The sequence below is a fragment of the Schistocerca nitens genome, chromosome 2 (genome assembly GCF_023898315.1).
Source record: "Schistocerca nitens isolate TAMUIC-IGC-003100 chromosome 2, iqSchNite1.1, whole genome shotgun sequence".
In the NCBI taxonomy this organism is placed as follows: domain Eukaryota; kingdom Metazoa; phylum Arthropoda; class Insecta; order Orthoptera; family Acrididae; genus Schistocerca; species Schistocerca nitens.
In genome coordinates this window covers 539,234,686-539,255,488 of record NC_064615.1, presented here as the reverse complement: position 1 = coordinate 539,255,488, position 20,803 = coordinate 539,234,686, and positions in this window count along the sequence as shown.

Here is a 20,803-nt window from a genome sequence, read left to right as displayed (position 1 = left end):
TACAAATTGTAAATAGCCTTTCGTTCCCTGTATTTTTCCCCTGCCACCTTCAGAATTTCAAAGGGAGTATTCCAGTCAACATTGTGAAAAGCTTTCTCTAAGTATACAAATGCTAGAAACGTAGGTTTGCCTTTCCTTAATCTATTTTCTAACAAGGGAACCTCCCCATCGCAACCCTCAGATTTAGTTATAAGTTGGCACAGTGGATAGGCCTTGAAAAACTGAACACAGATTAATCGAGAAAACAGGAATACGTTGTGTGGAACTATGAAAAAATAAGCAAAATATACAAACTGAGTAGTCCATGCGCAAGATAAGTAACATCAAGGAGAGCGTGAGCTTTGGAGCGCCGTGGTCCCGTGGTTAGCGTGAGCAGCTCCGAAACGAGAGGTCCTTTGTTCAACTCTTACCTCGACTGAAAAGTTTTATTTTTAATTTTCAGACAATTATCAATGTTCAGGCACTCACACATAATCAGCTTAGCTCTCTAAAATTCCAGGACATGTTCAGATTTGCTTGGACATAGGCAGGATTTGACGGTCTACACATGGAAAAATCTGAAAACGTTAAAAATATATATTTTGACAGAGCACAGGGAAAGCTGTGCGAATGTGAAACTGTTGCATTCATTTGTTGCAGTTTATGTGACAAACTCTTATGTTTTACATCACTTGTTTGGGGGTGATTATCACATCCACAAGAAAACCTGAATCGGGCAAGGTAGAAGAATCTTTTTACCCATTCGCCAAGCGTACAAGTTAGGTGGGTTGACAACATATTCCTGTCATGTGACGCACATGCCCTCACCAGTGTCGTATAAAATATATTAGACGTGTTTTCCTGTGGAGGAATCGGTTGACCTATGACCTTGCGATCAAATGTTTTCGGTTCCCATTGGAGAGGCACGTTCTTTCGTCTACTAATCGCACGGTTTTGAGGTGAGGTCGCAAAACACAGACACTAGACTTATTACAGTGAACAGAGACGTCAATGAACGAACGGACAGATCACAACTTTGCGAAAAGAAATAAAGTAAACTTTTCACAGGAGGGAAGACTTGGACCACGGACCTCTCGTTTCGCAGCTGCTCACGCTACCCACGGGAACACGGCGCTCGTGAGCTCACACTATCCTTGATGTTGCCTATCTTGTCCATGGACTACTCAGTTTGTATATTTTGCTTATTTTTTTTATAGTTCCACACAACTTCTTCCTGTTTTCTCGATTGATCTGTGTTTAGTTTTTCAAGGCCTATCTACTGTGCCAACTTATACAGAAACGTAAGTCACATAGCAACTAAATAAATCTGAGGGGGGTGCGATGAGGAGGTTCCCTTGTAAGATAAGTCGTAGGGTCAGTATTGCCTCACGCTTTCCAACATTTCTGCGGAATCCAAACTGATCTTCCCCGAGGCCGGCTTCTACCAGTTTCTCCATTCGTTTGTACAGAATTCGTGTTAGAATTTTGCAGCCTTGGTTTGTTAAACTGATTGATTACCAGAGTAATTAATCACTCATCCCCAATTTTTACTAAACCTCCACAGTTTTCAGCAAGTTGTTCTGAAAACGAACTCTCTAGCTACAAATTGAGGAAGTAACTGTGGAGGAACAAGTAGCCCGCTGTGCGCGGTCGCCTCTGCGGGTGGACAGGTGGTGCGGCCGCGTCGCTCCAGTTGCGCAGCGGCGGCGGCGGCGCCGGCGAGGACAGGCACGGCGGCGCGGGCAGGGCTGCAGCCAGCGAGCAGCGCGCATTGTCATTGGACAAGTCGCGGACGGCCGGCCTCTCACCCGTACGTGACGCTTTTTCCAGTGGTTTTCTAGCATCAGCCTTGGGTAATGAAAACCTCCGAGCGCGATGGCCTTATTCTGTACGAGCCGGCAGCGAGACCGCAGGCCTGCTGCCGATACCTTTAATTCACCTTCGCCGTATAAGGCGGACCACAAGAGCTTGATGACTCTCGTCGTGATGAAGCGAATTGCAGTAAGCGCCTGGACGAGGAAGCCAGTTTCCCCTATTCGCAAGGTCACTGGTGAACAAAGGCTCGCATCAATAGCTCAATTACTCAAGACGTCAGCTTGTGCCCTATAATTCAGCAAATTCTCTTACAACTTTATTGTCTTTACTGTCCCGTTCGACCACTTCCCGTCCATTACTTCTCTCAGAATACTTTCCACTCGGTTCAACTACACTCACCTCTCATTTTGTAGGTAACATACGTACAATTGCCTTGCTTTCCTATCTCAAAGCCGGCCGTTGTAACCGAGCAGTTCTAGGCGCTTCACTCCGGGACAGCCTTGCTGCTACGGTCGCAGATTCGAATCCTGCCTCGGGCATGGATGTGTGTGATGTCCTTAGGTTAGTTAGGTTTAAGTAGTTCTAAGTCCATGGGATTGATGACCTCAGATGTTAAGTCCCATAGTGCTCAGAGCCATTTGAACCACTTGGTATAAATGGTCCAGCAGCTCTCCATAAACAACGCATTTCTGTAGCCAGTGCTGAGTGACGGTTCGGATGGTGTAAACACCGTCGTCTCTGAACAGGGGATGACAGTGGATGACTACCATGGTTACTGCCAAAAGTGAAGTACAGAAGAAGCTGTGCTGCGATACGGAGGTGTTTCTAGTGTTTAGATTCTGATATCCTTATAGTGCTCAGAGCCATTTGAACCATTTTGAACTTTCTCCAAGCGCCTAGTACGTCAAACAACTGCGAGCCCCAAATAACTTTCCAATGAGGGATAATTTCGTGTCGCTTCTCCACAATACCTGATTATCGAATTCAACGGGTTGTACGAACTACATTCTTAATATAGGCTACTGGTCATTAAAATTGCTACACCGAAGATGACGTGCTACAGATGCGAAATTTAACCGACAGGAAGAAGATGCTGTGATATGCAAATGATTAGCTTCTCAGAGCATTCACACAAGGTTGGCGGCGGTGCCGGCACCTAATACGTACTGACATGAGGAAAGTTTCCAACCGATTTCTCATACACAAACAACAGTTGACCGGCGTTGACTGGTGAAACGTTGTTGTGATGCCTGGTGTAGGGAGGAGGAATGCGTACCATCACGTTTCCGACTTTGATATAGGTCGGATTGTAGCCTATTGCGATTGCGGTTTATCGTATCGCAACATTGCTGCTCGCGTTGGTCGAGATCCAATGACTGTTAGCAGAATATGGATTCGGTGGGTTCAGGAGGGTAATACGAAACGACGTGCTGGATCCCAACGCCCTCGTATCACTAGCACTCAATATGACAGCCATCGTATCCGCATGGTTGTAACGGATCGTGCAGCCACGTCTCGATCCCTGAGTCAGCAGATGGGGACGTTTGCAAGACAACAACCATCTGCACGAACAGTTCGACGACGTTTGCAGCAGTATGGACTATCAGCTCGGAGACCATGGCTGCGGTTACCCTTGACGCTGCCTCACATACAGCAGTGCATGCGATGGTGTACTCAACGACGAACCTGAGTGCACGAATGGCAAAATGTCATTTTTTTGGATGAATCCATGTTCTGTTTACAGTATCATGATGGTCGCATCCGTGTTTGGCGACATCGCGGTGAAGGCACACTGGCGTATCACCCGGCGTGATGGTATGGGGTGCCATTGGTTACCCGTCTGTGTCACCTCTTGTTCTCATTGACGACTGAACAGTGGACGTTACATTTCAGATGTGTTTTACGACCCGTGTCTCTACCCCTCATTCGATCCCTGCGAAACCCTACATTTCAGCAGGATAATGCACGACCGCATGTTGAGATCCTGTACGGGCCTTTCTGGATACAGAAAATGTTCGACTGCTGCCCTGACCAGCACATTCTCCAGATCTCTCACCAACTGAAAAAGTCTGGTCAATGGTGGCCGAGGAACTGGCTCGTCACAATACGCCAGTCACTATTCTTGATGAACAGTGGTATCGTGCTGAAGCTGCAGGGGCAGCCACCCAAGCTCTGTTTGGCTCAATGCCCAGGCGTATCAAGGCCGTTATTACGGCCAGAGGTGGTTGGTCTGGGTACTGATTTCTCAGGATCTATGCACTCAAATTGCATGAAAATTAAATCACATGTCAGTTCTAGTATAATTTATTTGTCCAATGAATACCCTTTTATCATCTGCATTTGTTCTTGGTGTAGCAATTTTGATGTGCCAGTAGTTTATTTGCAATTGCAACTCACGTACGAAGATCGTGTGACACTTTTTTTTTCAGAAAGCAGAAAGATTTTATTCAAGATTCCAATACACCACATTTTTCTCCATTCTTTTGGCTACAAAGCCTTATTTTTCAGCATGATATCTGTCCAATGCGGCGGCCCTACGAGCTTTTCTGGGAGGACCTCCATGCCAGCATGATACCACTCTACTGGTCGACGTCGGAGCCAACGTCTTCTTGCATCAATAATCCCCACGTTGTCATCGTACTGCTCTCCGCGGAGTGCACCCATCATTGGGCCAAACAGATGGGAGTCCGATGTTGCGAGATCTGCAGGATGGATGAGGAGCAACAGTCCTATTAAGTTTTGTGAGCTCCTCTCGGGTGCGCAGACTTACTTGAGGCCATGCGTTGTCACGTAGAAGGAGACGTTCGTTCGCATTTTGTGGCTAGGAACATGCTGAAGTCGTTTCTTCAGTTTCCTGAGGGTAGCACAATACACTTTGAAGTTGGTATTTGCACTATGAGGGAAGACACCAAACAGAACGCTCCCTTCAGAATCCCCGAAGGCTTCACTATGACTTTACCGACTGAAGTTGTAACTTTTTCTTTCCAATGATGCGTATGGTAACAGTCACCGAGTGAGTGCATGAAAGTTGTCATCGATATCTAGAATGATACCAACACCGTGGAATATAATGCTTGATACGTGTTCATTCGGCTGTTGTGTATAAAATGTTAGAAATCTATTGTTCGGGCATTTCTTCGAGCTGTTACAAAACTGTTCCATCTCGACGAGTGTTAGCTGGAGAACTGTTTCTATGTTGGCTCCTTTCCTTACTTAAATGTTCAGCATCTCGTTTTGTCAACTAAAGGTTATAGCTATGACATCAGTTTAAAGCTGTCTGAATTGGAATGAATAAATACTAATTTTGAATTAAAGTTTATACAGAAATTTAGAAGCTTGTGACGAGTACTGTCGACCCTTCCAAGAGCTGCACAACCTCTTGATACTGTATTGTATGATAGTCGCTGTCTGTCTTGCATATTTTGCTTGTCAGAGATTTAGGATTATATCAACTTAAGTTCGCCTCAAATTTCTTTCCCGTTTACAGGATTGTCTTTGTTGACTAGGGCACTAATTTTGATCGGACTGTGTATTTTGTACAGGCAATTGATTGTTAACAGTATGGGTGTACGTTTTTGGCTCAGTGAGTCTGCAAAGATGTTGGTACTTCGTTGTTGTCCAGAAAAGCTGTGCCAAGATCTGGCTAGATTTTAATTAAATTTAAGAATAGTCACTACACAAAACATAATTTTAATCATCTTGTAAGTAGGTTATTTGGTTTTTATGTTGGTAACGCCACGTAGCGCTCTGTATGAAAATCACTGACTGTGCTGTATGCAGTCGGTGGCTGGTTGGACTCATTGTTGGAATATTCGCTTGTTTAGTGTTCGGCAGTTGGATGTGAACAGCGTGTAGCGTTGGGCAGTTGGAGGTGAGCCGCCAGCACTGGTGGATGTGGAGAGAGAGATGCCAGAGTTTTCAGAGGTTACTATAAGCGGACGATCTGGAAGTGTGTCCGCCAGAAAAAGGAAATATGTAAAGATGGTTGTCATGAATTGATAGATATGTATGATGACTTTTGAACATTATTAAGGTAAATACATAGTTTGTTCTCTATCAAAATTTTTCATTTTCTAACTATGCCTATCAGTAGCTAGTGTCATCAGTAGTGAGAATCTTTTATTTAGCTCGCAGTATTGGCGCTCGCTGTATTGCAGTAGTGCGAGTAACGAAGATTTTTTTGAGGTAAGTGATTCATGAGAGGTATAGATTATTGTTAGTCAGGGCCTTTCTTTTGTAGGGATTATTGAAAGTCAGATTGCTTTGCGCTAAAAATATTGTGTGTCGGTTTAGTGATGATCAGAATAAGTAAAGAGAAAACTGTTTGAATACGTCGAGTTTTGCTCAGCTGTTTGAAAATCAAATAACGTAGAAGTTTACCAGCACATTCATTCATAATTTTTCAAAGGGAACGTTTCAACCTTATTTAGCTTTTGTTAAAATTCTTCATGTTGATATTATTCTAGATATCAAAGATAACTTCCGTGTACTCACTCTGTGGTTATTACCACATGCATCATGAGGAGCAACAAGGTTTATGCAATCAATCACGAAGTCTACTAGTTGTTCTGAGGGTCTCAGTGCAGACATTCGATTACAGATCTTACGCTCGTATACTGCATTGACTCATTTCGTGCGAGGTGGCAGTAAATACAATCATCGATGTTATTCTTTCTCGGCATCATGACTCGAAGTTTTATTTTTAGAATACCAAAGGAAACTCAAAATGCTATATTAGTTAAGTAGCTGTACAAGTCTTCTCAAAAGTTTCCTCAGGTTAGAACCTCGTGGACGTCCAGACACCGATATTAAAAGCTGTTGCCGCAGTATTTGTTCTATCCAGTGGGACAGGCTGTCTTGTTAAATATGTTAACTAGAGCTTTATGCAGAAAAACCAAAGAACGCAGAAAAATTATTGAGGGACGGTGTGCAGCTCTAACTCACATGGAATTAGATGAGGCTATTTTATTTACCGTGGGCTTCCACAGTCCTGGATTAGCGGAAGTGTCAGATTGAAAACTAACCACGGACTTACACTTGGGATTCAAATATACCGTAACTCTGTGTTTCCCATACAAACCAAGAATAAAATTAAAGAGCAGCTACACATATACGTGGGGCGTTCCATAGGTAATGCAATATATTTTTTGCTTTTCAGCTAGTCTGGGTTATAAAAATGCAGATTCTGCTATGGGGCATAGTAGAATATTCCCACTTCAGCTCCTATAGCTTATGAGGTTCCATTATGTGCCGGTGCTATAGGCATCCCTCAGAATGGCGTCGTATAGGGGGTGATTTCCAAGTGGAGAGCTGTCATCGAATTTCTTGAAAAACCGGAGCATCGTAGTTATTGCAGTGCACAAAAGCACGCTGAGGCGTTGGTCAGACGTCTGTTATCATCGCAACAAGATCACGCGAACTTGACCGATCACCCGGGTGCCCGCCGGCTGCTCACGACTGCAGCTCTTCCCATGTTGGAAGGTGCGGAGATTCTCATGCCAGTTGACCGATGGATCACAGACACCTCGCAGCTCAACTGGACGTCTCTGTTGCTAGTGCTGACACAATTGTGGGGTACTCAAAGGTGTGTACCCTCTGGATTCCTCACCGCCTAACGATGATAAAGTACAATGAAGGACTATATGTGCTGATTGGCTTGCTCGTCACTAACCTGATAGTGACAATTTTTTGTCGAACATCGTCAGTGGCGGTGAAACATGGGTTCAAAACGTCGGACCGGAAACCAAATGACAGTCCATGGAGCGAGACCACACCATGTCTCCTTCGAAGACAAACTCAAAACCGCAACATCAACCGGTAATGTCATGGCGACGATCTTCTGGGACTCTGAAGGGGTTATTCGTGATTGAAACTATGGACAGGATTCATACAAAACATTCAGAAAAGCGATATTCAAAAAGACATGCAGATATACGTGGAAGAATGAAATGGAACATGTATTGTGTTCGAACGTTATGAATTACCTCGAAGAGAACATAGTGAACACGCAGTTAGAAAACATCGATTTTATGAAACACAACTAGCTCTTCACTCACACCAAGTTTTGACTACTATCGACAAGGGATTTCAAATTCATTCCATTATTCTGGATGTCCAGAAGGATTTTGACACTGTACCGCACAAGCATCCTGTAGTGAAATTCCGTGCTTATGCAATATCGTCTCAGTTATGCGGCTGGATCCGCGATTTCCTGCCAGAGATGTCGCAGTTCGTGGTAATTGATGGAAATGCATAAAGTAAAACAGAAGTGGTTGCTGGCATTCCCCAAGGTAGTGTTATAGGCACTCTGATCTTCCTTTATATATAAAAGATTTCGGAGACAATCTGAGCAACCGTACTTCATCACCAGTCCTGCTGCCCAGGGGAAAATCAGCATTAATAGCTTGCTCTTGCCACATGTGCCCATGTGGAGGTAATACCAGAAACTCGACAACCCAATCGCACCTCTTTCTTGCTATGGGAGTGTCATGGAGTAACAGAGCTACCTGGGTTTCACACGATCTTGTTTTATGAACACATTTGATTACTAGAAGGCATATTCGGTCTCCAGAAACGATATAATACACGAGCATAATTATACAGCAGTTCCAAAATTATACAGCAGTTCGATGTCAGAGATCTGGGCCAAAAGCTTTTTCAAATGGTTCAAATGGCTCTGAGAACTATGGGACTTAACATCTGAGTTCCTCAGTCCCCTAGAACTTAAAACTACTTAAACCTAACTAACATAGGGACATCACACACATCCATGCCCGAGGCAGGATTCGAACCTGCGACCGTAGCAGTCACGCCGTTCCGGAGTGAAGCGCCTAGAACCGCTCTGCCACCGCCGCCGGCAAAGCTTTGTTCGACAAATTTTCTTGAATCCTAGAATAACCTGCGATTTTTCCATTTGCTAAAAATGCTTCGCGACTTCAACAACCTACGATACACTGCTGCTGGAAGAGGAGCAAGTTCTCTTGCGTACCCTATGAAGAATCGTACAGGTGCTACAGTGTAAAGGAGGAACCATTGTGATTCAGTGAAACTGTAAGGGAAGAAAGCGTTTAGTATTCCGGCTTCTTCTCTGTTTCTATGCAGTTATTGTCACAAAGTGTCTGGACAGATTAATTCGATTCATTTACTGACAGAACTAAGACCAAATCATCTTAGGTTTTCTGTCAAGTCGGTTGATGGAATTTTACTTTCGGCAGTAAAGAACTTAGGAAATGGCACTACAGTTCAGGTCTTTTGTTGGAGGAATCATCGACTTGACACTAACGTACAAAGATAACTATTATTAGTTTGAGTAAATTATAACTGCGTTTCGCACACAATACTCAAAAAAACACTCTCAAACGACAAACAACGGGATACTGCTAATGTTGCTGCTGTTCCCCAACAAGTTCTAATGAATTTAAAATCGAACAAAAGCTGTTAGAAGTCGAAAATAAATATACAGACAGAATTAAGAAATTTTGTTTTGCTTTTTCCCTTAAAAAATCTCATAGTAGGAAAAAAATCGATGAAAAATCGAAACAGCCGAAGTACACGACATTTGTGCAGAATAGAACAAACAGTGTGGCCCCAGAGCCTAAGAATGGATCATGCACTTTATCCAACGCCGCCTCATGACAAGCAAGGTACCAAAATGTGAAGAAAATCAAAGGTAGCGGCGCTGTTACAGCCTGGAAAAGCCCCAGATTCAGCAAAGAATCATAGTGCAATACCACTCACATCACCTATACAAATTTTGTGAACAAACTGATGCCGACCCACGTGGCCGGTATCGCGGACCCAAATCTCATTCGAAAAAAGGCAAGTTTCAAACTAGGAGGATTTGCATGAGCCAGATCTTGTATATTACTGCATGTATCTTCTTCTTCTTCTTCTTCTCCTGTAGACCACGCGCTGCATCAACTATCTGCTTCCACCGCCTTCTATCTCTCACAGTCTCTCTCCACCCTGCGGAAATTCCTAATGCTACGACGTCCTTCTCAATGTCATCTTTCCACCTTGTACGAGGTCGGCCCAATGGTCTTGCCGCCTGGAGAGTTCCTTCAAATGCTTTTTGGTGATTCTGTTGTTTTCCATTCTGTCCTCATGTCCAGACCATTGCAGTCTCCTACTTTTTAATTTCTAGATGATAGTGGGTTGCTTCATTACCCGATAAATTTCATTGTTCTTTCGAATTCTCCATACGCCAATCTCCAACACTGGTCCCCAGATTTTTCTCATTACTTTTCTTTCGAAAACATTAAGTTTCTCTCTTTCGTTCTTTGTAAGCGTCCAGTTTTCTGAACCGTACAGTACTATGGGGCAGATGATAGTGTTGTATATCTTCATCTTTGTGGTGACTGACAAAGCTTTACTTTTGAGTGTGTTTCTTTTTGAGTACAGACATCTTGACCCCGAGGCTATTCTTTCGTTTATATCCTTTGTTATGATATTTTTACTGTTGAAACGTGATCCAGGGTATTTAAACTGAAGAACTTTTCTGAATTTAGAATGTTGGTCAATTTCAAAGTAAGGATTTGGGTTTATGACTCGACATATTTCCATATATTCTGTTCCCTCTTGATTAATCAGAAACGCCATTTTGCTGGCACTGTGCCTGAGAGATCTGTACATGTCTTTCAGTTCTTCTTCAGTTTCACTCAGCAACACTATATCATCTGCATAAGCCAAGAGTTTTACTTCAGTGTGTTCGAATCGGAGACCATTGTATAAATGAAAATTACTCTTCCGAACCACTTTCTTACTGAATGTATAGGGAAGGAAATGAACATGGATAACTTACAAGAGTAGCCTTGGTGGACCACAGAGTAGATCATACAAGGGTTGGACCAACATGTAGAAACACCGCGAGAAATTCAAGCTTGAACTGCAAGCGCTTATCAAGTCGGCAGGTTACGCTGTTGTATTCGACTACGAACGGCACCTGTGCGATGTCTTCAATAAGTTGCAAGTATCAGTCGTGGTCAGAACTGTATTCTGTGTGGTTGTCAGTGCATTGTCTCGGAGCTAACTGAAGCCGAATGTGGGCAAATTGTTGGTGCTTCCGTAAACAGGGTAACCAAGTTAGCCTTATAGGAGGTGTATACCGCACACGCGAAAAGACGAAAAACAACGCGTATGGAAGTGTGTCCTCGGTGATCGTGATGGATAGTCATTGAAAAAAACATTGAAAAGTAAGAGGACGGCAGCTGCAAAAATCTCTGGAGAACTGAATTTCGCAGTCGGAAGCTGTCATCAATAAATCAACAAGAAGACATATAAAACAATAGATAACTGCAGGACGAGCTGGAATTCTAAAACCACTCATCTGTGATGCAAATGCCAGTAATAGGAAAACGTCGTGCCAAAGCCACAGAACCTGAGCTATGGAGCAATCGAAGAAAGTCATTTGGTCGGTTGAGCCTTGTTTCTGTTTCCAACTTAGAGCCGAGTTTACGTCGCAAGAGTAAAACATGACGGAGTGTCGGTGATTATCTGGCAAGCCATATCGTGACATTTCAAGGCCCCATGGTTCCTCTAAAAAGTCGCATTACTGCCAAGAATTATGTGACCATTTTGGTTGATCAGCTCCATTCGTGGTACAATATTTGTTCACCAATGGTGATGCTGCGTTGCGAGAATACAGGACCCCTGTTCACACAGCTCATCGTCCAGCACTAGTTTTGCGAGCACGGGGATGAATTGCCGCATCTCCCACAGCCATCAGATGTCAATATTAATGAGCCTGTGTGGTCTACTTTGGAGAAAAGGGTGCATGACCGCAGTCGACCTCCATCATCGTTACCTGAACTTGTCGTTATTTTTCAGGAATAATAGTAGACACGATTCGCTTGCAAACTGTGCAGGACTTGTGTTTGTCCATCCCGAGACAACTGGATGCTGATTCGGAGCAGGCATGACAATCTGTTTTTGGTTCAAAAATGGCTCTGAGCACTATGGCACTTAACATCTGAGGTCATCAGTCCCCTATAACGTAGAACTACTTAAGCATAACGAACCTAAGGACATCACACACATCCATGCCAGAGGCAGGATTCTAACCTGCGACCATAGCGGTCTCGCGGTTCCAAACTGACGCGCCTAGAACCGTTCGGCCACACCGGCCGGCTGTGTTTTTTGTGTTCCCATATTTTGTCCACTCCCTGTTGGTTGTTCATGACAAATGTGTAAGACACACGTAAAGATTACCAGCCTATGAAAGTCCCTGACTCACTTTTGTAAATGTTATTCAGGTATGTCACGCAGGAGGTCGAAAAGACACGGCAACGGTAGAATAATGGGTTCACCCAGGGCAGTATCTTGGTCTTCATCCTACAGAGCATGTGTATCACTTGTAACGACCTTTCGTGCTCTATCGTTACTTGTTACTGTTTTTATTATGACATTTGACTGTATGCCTTGCCTATACCTGTACATGGTGCATTACGAAATGAAATGTAAGTGGTGCATTATATATTCACTAACGTTCAAATAGAGCACGATACAGTGTATTTCATTCGCTCACCCTCCTACATAAAAGGGCTAAAACCTTCGAAATGACGTATCATAAACTCATAAATAGAACTGCATATCTTCTGAATATGATTCACTGAAAGTAATCAGTTGAACATGAAGTTGATAACTGTTGGTCGTAGATGTTAAGTCAGAGCTAATCCCTGAATATTCATAGTTAAACGAGTAGATTCAAAATATTTTTATGACCTAGTTATAAACTGAAGCTGGTAAATACTGGTTTCGGATTGTCTGCAATCACGTTTACACAAAAAGAGCGCAGTTCAATTCGTTAGTGTTACTGGAATGGTTCAGTGACACAGTCACAAATATCGTAAGAAGAATTGATGCTCGCGTGTATGTAGATACGGGGAGCAACAACACATTCCATTTTTTAGCGAATTCTGTATATTTCTATAAAACTACACTTCTTTTAAACCACGTTACTTTCTCCGATTGCGACACTGAAGTTTGAAATGGGGCTCAAAGGGGCCAACAGTCTGCCTCTTTAATCGTGCAACAGCATGTCGCCCAATGACGTCACTCTGGGGGTCGGTGACGCTTCAAACAGGAATGTGTCGACCAGAGCTTAGAGGTTCATGTGAGGTGGTTTAATGAAGTCACATTGGCATCAAATCTCTCCATGATTCTGTCCAACCCCAATGTAACATGTCAGATGAGAGGAAGGTCGTAACGCTCTCTTTACACACATCTCAACCCTTCTCTTGATTCCCCTCTGAGGTCAGATCCGCGAAGCCTAATGTTGAAGTCACGCGGTTTTCTTATGGGTCTTCGTGGAAAACGTTTCATACACACTGTCGTTCAGAATCACACTGATGAGGTGGTAAAAGGGCGTCAATGTAACCACCCTTCCCCTGGGGACGTTCATTTACACACATTTCGTGCTCGATACGATGTGCACGTGAACGAGGTACCTGACGATCTTTTGCGACTGCTGCCAACCTCGAGACGATTCGGTCCTTCTCTACGGACATCGTGGTGCTGCAACCATTTTGAACGTTATTTGACTCCTCTGGAGCGTTCCACTACTGCAGTTTTTGCTCTGATGAGGTGGTAAAAGGATGTCAATGTAACCATCCTTCCCCTGGGGACGTTCATTTACACACATTTCGTGCTCGATACGATGTGCACGTGAACGAGGTACCTGACGATCTTTTGCGACTGCTGCTAACCTCGAGACGACTCGGTCCTTCTCTACGGACATCGTGGTGCTGCAACCACATTGAACGTTATCTGACACCTTTGGAGTGTACCACTACTGAAGTTTTGGTCTGGTGTTTATGGTGAAACCACTAGGGACAGGTCCGAACCATTTGACGAAAACTGAACTTTATCAGGCCCCCCTGTTTCACATCCTCCTGTGACAACATTAAACGAGGGGGAGGGGGGTGGGGGCGTAAGGTTTGGGTATGCGCAACGTAGAACCATGCAGCGGCGAAAACTTAAGATGGATGATTTGGAGGAAAATGAGCAAATCAGGTAGTGTCTAGCGTCAATGGATCGAAGTCTGTTCAAATGGGGCCCTATAGATGAATGTGACGACGGGTGTGATTAAGGTGAATATAAAGATATGGAAAGTCTCCTGACCTGTCCTACCTGTCCCACTAGATGCTCACTGGATGACTTTTGGGCAGGGAAGCAAGGAAACATTGAACGTACCCAAATTTTGGGCTGAAAAACTTCCGTACACGAAAAGGTTTCGCAAAGGGCTGGAAAACTTAGATCTCAGTTTCGCCAATACACGAAGCAAGTCGACGTTTTCACTGACCTCCTCCAACTTCCTTTGATTCTGACTTAAGGAGCTAAGAGGTAAGAAAGAAAGTGAACGAACAGTACAGAGGCGTGAGAACAGTCTGAGCGTGAGGCGCCTTTGCCGCAGCCACTGGGCTTCGCCGACGGAGGCCGCACGGCCGCCATTGCGTCACTTGGAGTAGCACAGTAGACAGTCGATCGGAGCGGTCGAGATAGTTGGTTTCATTGAGGTTACCGCCTGGTCAGACATCCGTTTAGATTTCGCAAGGGCGTCTGTATTAGCTACGGCTGCCACAGTGGCACATCGAGTGCCACCGACTGCCAATGGCTCTCGACCGCCAGAGGCGGAACTGCAGCTGCCCCGAGCGAGCCACGCCGCTCCTCTCCGCTACTGTTGCGAAACCGTGCCGCGGCCCCGCCCTCGCTCTCCGTGACTGTGCGATTGCCTCCAAGCATCCGCGTACGCCTCACGTAATTTCTGTCACACCGTACTGCAACCGTGGCGTAACGATGGCCTTGTGTAAGTAGGAATTGTCACTGCAGTTCCAACGCGCAACACCGAAGTCATTACCTATGTATACTCCATCGACACTTACGTTGCGATTTTCGATCTCATTGTTGTATTACGCGTCACCGTTTCAAACAGTATGTGGATACATCTTCTAAAATGAAGTATGTCGTTTGTGAAACCGTCGCAGAGTGCCGAAGATAGTGTTCTTCGTGTGAGGGAAAGATCGGGTAGTATCGGACAGTGGACCGTATCGGACCAGTCCGTAAACTCTGTTGCTGGTGACAGCCTGTCTCGCCATTGCAGTGCGAACTATGAGAGGAGCAATTTCGAACCAAAACAACAGTGTATTTCCGAGTAGCAAAAGATTATCTGTTCGGATAGGCGCCCCCAGAAATTTATCCACTGGCAGTCAAGATACTAGAATTATCATTTTTCACATAAAAGAGCTGATCAATTTCCAGACGTGTAGTTCCGCAACAACTAAGTTTTATAAATGCCAAAACAATCAAGTGGCCCGTTTCTCTCCCCTACACCGCTTGCGGGCGCTTCTGACTTCTTAGTGTGGTTTTCGGCGCACGAACTTAGGAATGAACCGTTTTGTCTGAAAGAAGGAGGCAGTGAATAATATTACTGCTTGATGGGATAAAACTAATATTGTTCTCTACGCTATAAGCTATTGGAGCACAGCATTGTGTGTGAGTGAAACATGGACTGTGGGAAAACCAGAACAGAAGAGAACGAAATAAACATGAGAACCAGATTTCACTCAATCACTGAGTATCATTCAATAGTGGAAGATGGTTCAGCCAGGAAAGGATAGCTACTTGCTGTGAATTAATAGGAGCGGCAAATGTAATTCACTTTTATGGGAGGTATGTATATTTCGTGAAGTTGGGTAGGCAAACTATTCTAAATAGATGTTTTGAGGAAAAGGCATCAAGAGTCAAGCCTTAGAAGAATAAATACAAAAAAAGAAGCAGCGGTAATACAATGAAGCTGTCCCGGGTATCTTTGCAGAAAAAGTACTTCTTCAAACAAGGTCAGGAAGAGCGTCTTAATAACCTCCATTGTACCTGACATAGTTGGTATTATCCGTACTGGGCTGAAGGAACGTATGAAGAACAAGGGCTCGTCAGGGTGGTAAACCCGTACAATACATGCGACAGCATGCAGTTCGAATCCCGGCGAAAAGATGGAACAGTGCAACTTAGGAGACGTTTAAATTTTTTAGCGTGTGTGGTAAAAATAGTGATAAAAAACGTGACTCGGTTGCCTAATGTGATGGCTGCTTTTGACTTTTAATTCGAATGAGGAGAATGACGGAACACGCTGGCCAGTCTGGTGATGCTGCGTGTTGAACTTCTGCTCATGCGTATGGCTATGTGTGCTGGTGAGAGTGTTCTTGTTTAGTGCTAGCTCACTCGATAGAGCATGCAGACGATATGCAACAGCTTCTACCGACGAAGCTTAAGTTCACTGTGTAGAAATCAAGTGGTCCTCATTGCTGTAAGGTAATAAATACGTCGCGCATCCATCTAGAAGTCCACCGTCTGAATCTTCACATTTGTCTCAAAACCTGTAATAACGAGCATCGTAGGACCAGTATTAATTATATAAATAGAATTGGCCGTAATTTTAGTGACTGTTAATTATTAAGATAAATAGGAAAAGGTAAAGTGTCAAATAATGTGTCAACGTATGCAGTAGTTTGAAGGAGTTAACTATAATAAAATGCAGGGCTTGTATTAATGAGTAACGCGCTAATAAACGTACCGTCTGTCACAGCATTTGAAGATAACGGTTAGATGCTCAACAGAAGCAAAAATGAAAAAAAAAAACAAAGCGTCTGAAGTGCATTTGGCAAATTAAATGTCAGTTCCTAAACTAAGCTAAAAGAGTGTCTGGAACTGAGAACTTTGTAATGAGTATTCTCACCTCCACATGTGGAACTATTCAAAAACATATTTTTTCATCAAACAGCGGACAGATCCATGTTGTAAACTACTAAGATTGGCAGGAAAACAAAAATAACTCAACGAACTGAGTAGGCTAGAGGACCTAATTATAAATGTGATGAAAATGTAATGAAGATGCGCGACACATACTTTCAGACGAATGGCTGATAGCCAGAGCTGGGGACTGTAATGCCTGGAGACATTTGGAAGTGCGTACATCTAGCAGTAGATATAAAATGTGTGATGATGATGGTCAAGATGGTTATGGTATCAATAAATGATTCACTGATTTCAGAAACAGCATTAGTCCATGCATGTTGATTTTGAGAAAAACGGAAAAATAAGTTTGTGGGCCTGAGTATTCTATTTACTTTGACAGCTCTATTTCACTTTGAACGGCACAGTTTCTGGTGATATCCAGACACTATTTTCAATGATGTAATGATTAGATTATATAATGATTTAAATACGCAAAGTTCGTGGACATATGCTGTTTCTGAAGTAAATTGGCTGCCAGAAATGTAAGTCAGTGTTATTCAGCAGTTTATTTGTAAATTTATTTTGTGCAATAGAACAATTGCTATTATTAGGCTACACAACAGTTTCTGAAGATCAGTTATATTATTTCTAATTACCAAAATTCTTATTTTATGTGTGCATAACAGATTCTGAACAACTACTTTTAACTACAAATTACAATTAGGTAAATAGCAAGCTTAGTGAAATATTGCTTGTACCCATGTCTATTATTTACTGTCAGGCCCTCTACTGTCTACTGAAGGCCAGTTGTAGACAGCTCTGTAAAAGGATAGGTGCTCTTAAGGATATACGACAAGCAGATTGCTTATCCTCCTTACCCTTTGATTTGTGACACCATGAATACGTAAGAAAACTTTTTTGCATACCTCTGATCGTCCAATGCTAGAATTAAAAAAATACTGAATATTGTTGCATCTTGGTTTGCAGTTGCCTCCTTATGGTACTCTTCTTCGTCTTCTGGAAATGTTACCTACAGTAATCAGGCCTTGGAGATAAGAATCTTGTGCGTCCTTTGATGTCACTTTGTAGAAAAGTGAAAATACATTTCGTTCCTCTTCAGGAATTCTTCCAAAGTAGTTTCTATGACATCTACAAAATTACACAGATATTTCAGTCACGCAGTAAATGATTAGTTTACTATTTTACTGACGTATAACCTCCCGTATTAGAACATTACTTACTTGCAGTCCACACCAATACTTTTCTTTGTAACTAACTTTCCACTGTAGTTCTGTACTCGAAACCTTTAATTCGCTACCTTCTTATGATTTCACGCTGATACTCAACATTCTTTACACCTTTTTTCCTCTTTCTACTTTCACCACCATCATGTACATCCATATCTTCCATGTTCAACATTGCTGTGCTTCACAAAGAAAAACCGTGCGAACACAGAGATGATATTACACAACAGGTTAGCCAACAATGGCTGCAGAAATAGCACTAGTCCTGGACAAGTGTTCTTTCTCCTCTCTCATAACGTCGGGATCTTGTTTGTCCCATTAAGAATGATGGACAAATGTTGTTTCTGCATTCATTCGATAGAGGGATCGCCATAACACGGAAATCAGCTCTTAACTCAATTTAACCAAAAAGTGGACAAGCGTTGTTTTTGTAATCAGCGATTCAAATGTATCGGAAATTCTTTACCACAACTGACGAATATTGTCATTTAATACGAATGATCGCAGGCTCCATTCAAGTGGTTAAAAGTAATACTGAATCAACTACTTTGTTTAGCTACATATTACGCAAATTCCAATCCTGGCTGTTTCAGTTTTATTTCTAGATCATGCCCACTTAGACAAATTATAGATTCAGGTATATCTTCTGAAGAAGGCTCAATTATTTGGGCTGAAACATAGGTAAAGGTTGGTTTCATTACCGCTATCGAGGCTGATAGTTTCTTATAAATCTTGGAGATTATTTACAGTTAATATTCAGGACAATACATTAGAGCATTCACCATCATGCTAAGTCATAAAAAAAATTAATCTCTGTATGTTCGAGCAGCTATTACGTTCGAAAAGGTTCAAAAGTAGGTTATGGAAATAATTTCGTAAATGACTGATCGCAAATCTCTTTGTTTCTATTTACTGTCACCGAAAAGAATGACGAAAAATTACAGACCTATGTGTGCTAACTGCTCCTTAACGGTGATTGTAGCAATCGGTGAGCAATCCGAAACATGTGAGTCTATTTGTACTGAATGATCCCCGCTGTGCCTGCTCGGGCGTTTCGGCAGCCTTCGCGCCGTTAATGTCATCATCACGAGCAGGCAGCGGCCGCTATTGAGGTTGGCCTGTCCACACAGCACAGCACAGGCGGCGCCACCGTGGCGCAAGCCTGCGACGCCCGTCGCTACGCCGGCGGGCAGCGGACTCGTTTCTTTCGCGGCGGCTGATAGCGTGACGACGATTGCGCGGATTTCGGTGGACGCCCCCGACAGACACGTCGGGCGGCGATTTCTGTTGCGTCAGCAGGTGTCGAATACTTCGGGCCCTGCTGTACGCCCTTCACCGTATAAAGACAGCTTTCTTGCATACTCACTTTCACAACCATTACCTCGCGTATCATTGTTTAGTTTCCGTTAGTTACCAGTATACTAACAATTTAGGTATCACCAACTGCAGTGGAACCGAAAAGCCTGTGGCACAATGAGAGGCTGAATGATGGTTGTAAGAAAGAACCAGTATGTTGCTTAGCTCACACGCATTCTGCTACTATCGCCGTTAGTAGGTACTACTTCGTCTGGTTCCCAATAAGAACACGTTTAAGTGATGCTGCTGACGTATGTCACTCTTGCGCCTTTCTGCATGAACAGTTTCATTAGACCTCCTGACGACGGTTTTAGTTGGACGTTATATGGTATACGATATAACCTAGAAGAAAAATGGAAATGTGCGAACGGCATTGTGGGCCGGGTGTCCCCCATTCGGGGAAGTTCGGCCGCCGAGGGTAAGTACTTACTGCGTTCGAAGCCACATTGGGCGACTTTCGCGTCGGAGATGGGGATGAAATAATGGTGAGGACAACACAACACCCAGTCCCTGAGCGGAGAAAATCTCCTGCCTCAGCCGGGAAACGTACCCGGGGCCCTTGGCGTGGCATTCCACCGCGCTGACAACTCAGTTAACGGTGGCGCACCTAAGCTACAAGAAAATACGGCCAATATACAATACGTACAAGGACCAAGTGGAAACAATAAGAATCAAAGACGAAGAATGTAATGTCCGGATTGTTAACGGTGTAAGACTGGGTTGCAGTCTTTCTGCCCTAATTTTCAGTCTGCACAACGACGAAGGAATGATAGAAATAAGGAATGTTTCAGGATTAGTCTTTGGGAAGTGCACATAATACATCAAATATCTTTTGTTCTAATTCAACGAATACAATGAACTTGTTGTGCCTGATTGGAGCATACACATTAGACCACGTGCCTTCAGCTTCACATTTTTTTCGACTCTACATATGTTTTTGGATGGGGTCCGCCTTTAGCAATACACAATTTTATTTTTTATCCCAGACATGTTTCACTGCAGTTACAGCATCGTCAATAGGCTTTTATTTTATGACTATTTATGTTCTTTGCTGTTTGTATACATGTAATGTTAGTTTTTAAAATCGTAATCACAGATTTTCGAAGAAACACATAAAATTATGAATTCATATATTTTTACTTCATGATGTGGTTTTCCTGATGCGAAGAATATTCTTTATGTTTAACAGCCATAAAATAAAAGCCCGCTGATGATGCTGTAACTGCAGTAAACATGTTTGGCATAAAAAACTGGGGTTTGCTAAAGGCGGACCTCATTCATAAACATATGTATTGTTAAAGCAAACACGGACAAAAGGGCTTCCAAGATGGTTTTCCGACTCTGTATGATCCCGGTATATTGCAGCATCTGCTTAAAGGAAGTCTTTTATCGCAGTGTCAGTATGTATTCGAGATACCTTTGTTCGTTTTTAGCAACTTTCGACTACAATGTGTTAGAACTTGCTGTCCTATGTGAGTTAACGAGCATTTAGCTTTCATTTAAGTACATGGACGAAAGAGTCTGCCTTCAGGAATTGTGAAGCGAAACCTGTCGTCCCGGACCGGATGCCACAAAGGGCGCAGATTCACCATGAGATGGGGAAACTAACAGGCGTCTATTGCCTATTGAGGTCTAAGCGATATAGAGTACGAGTGAGACAGACGAGAACCTAAGTCGTAGGG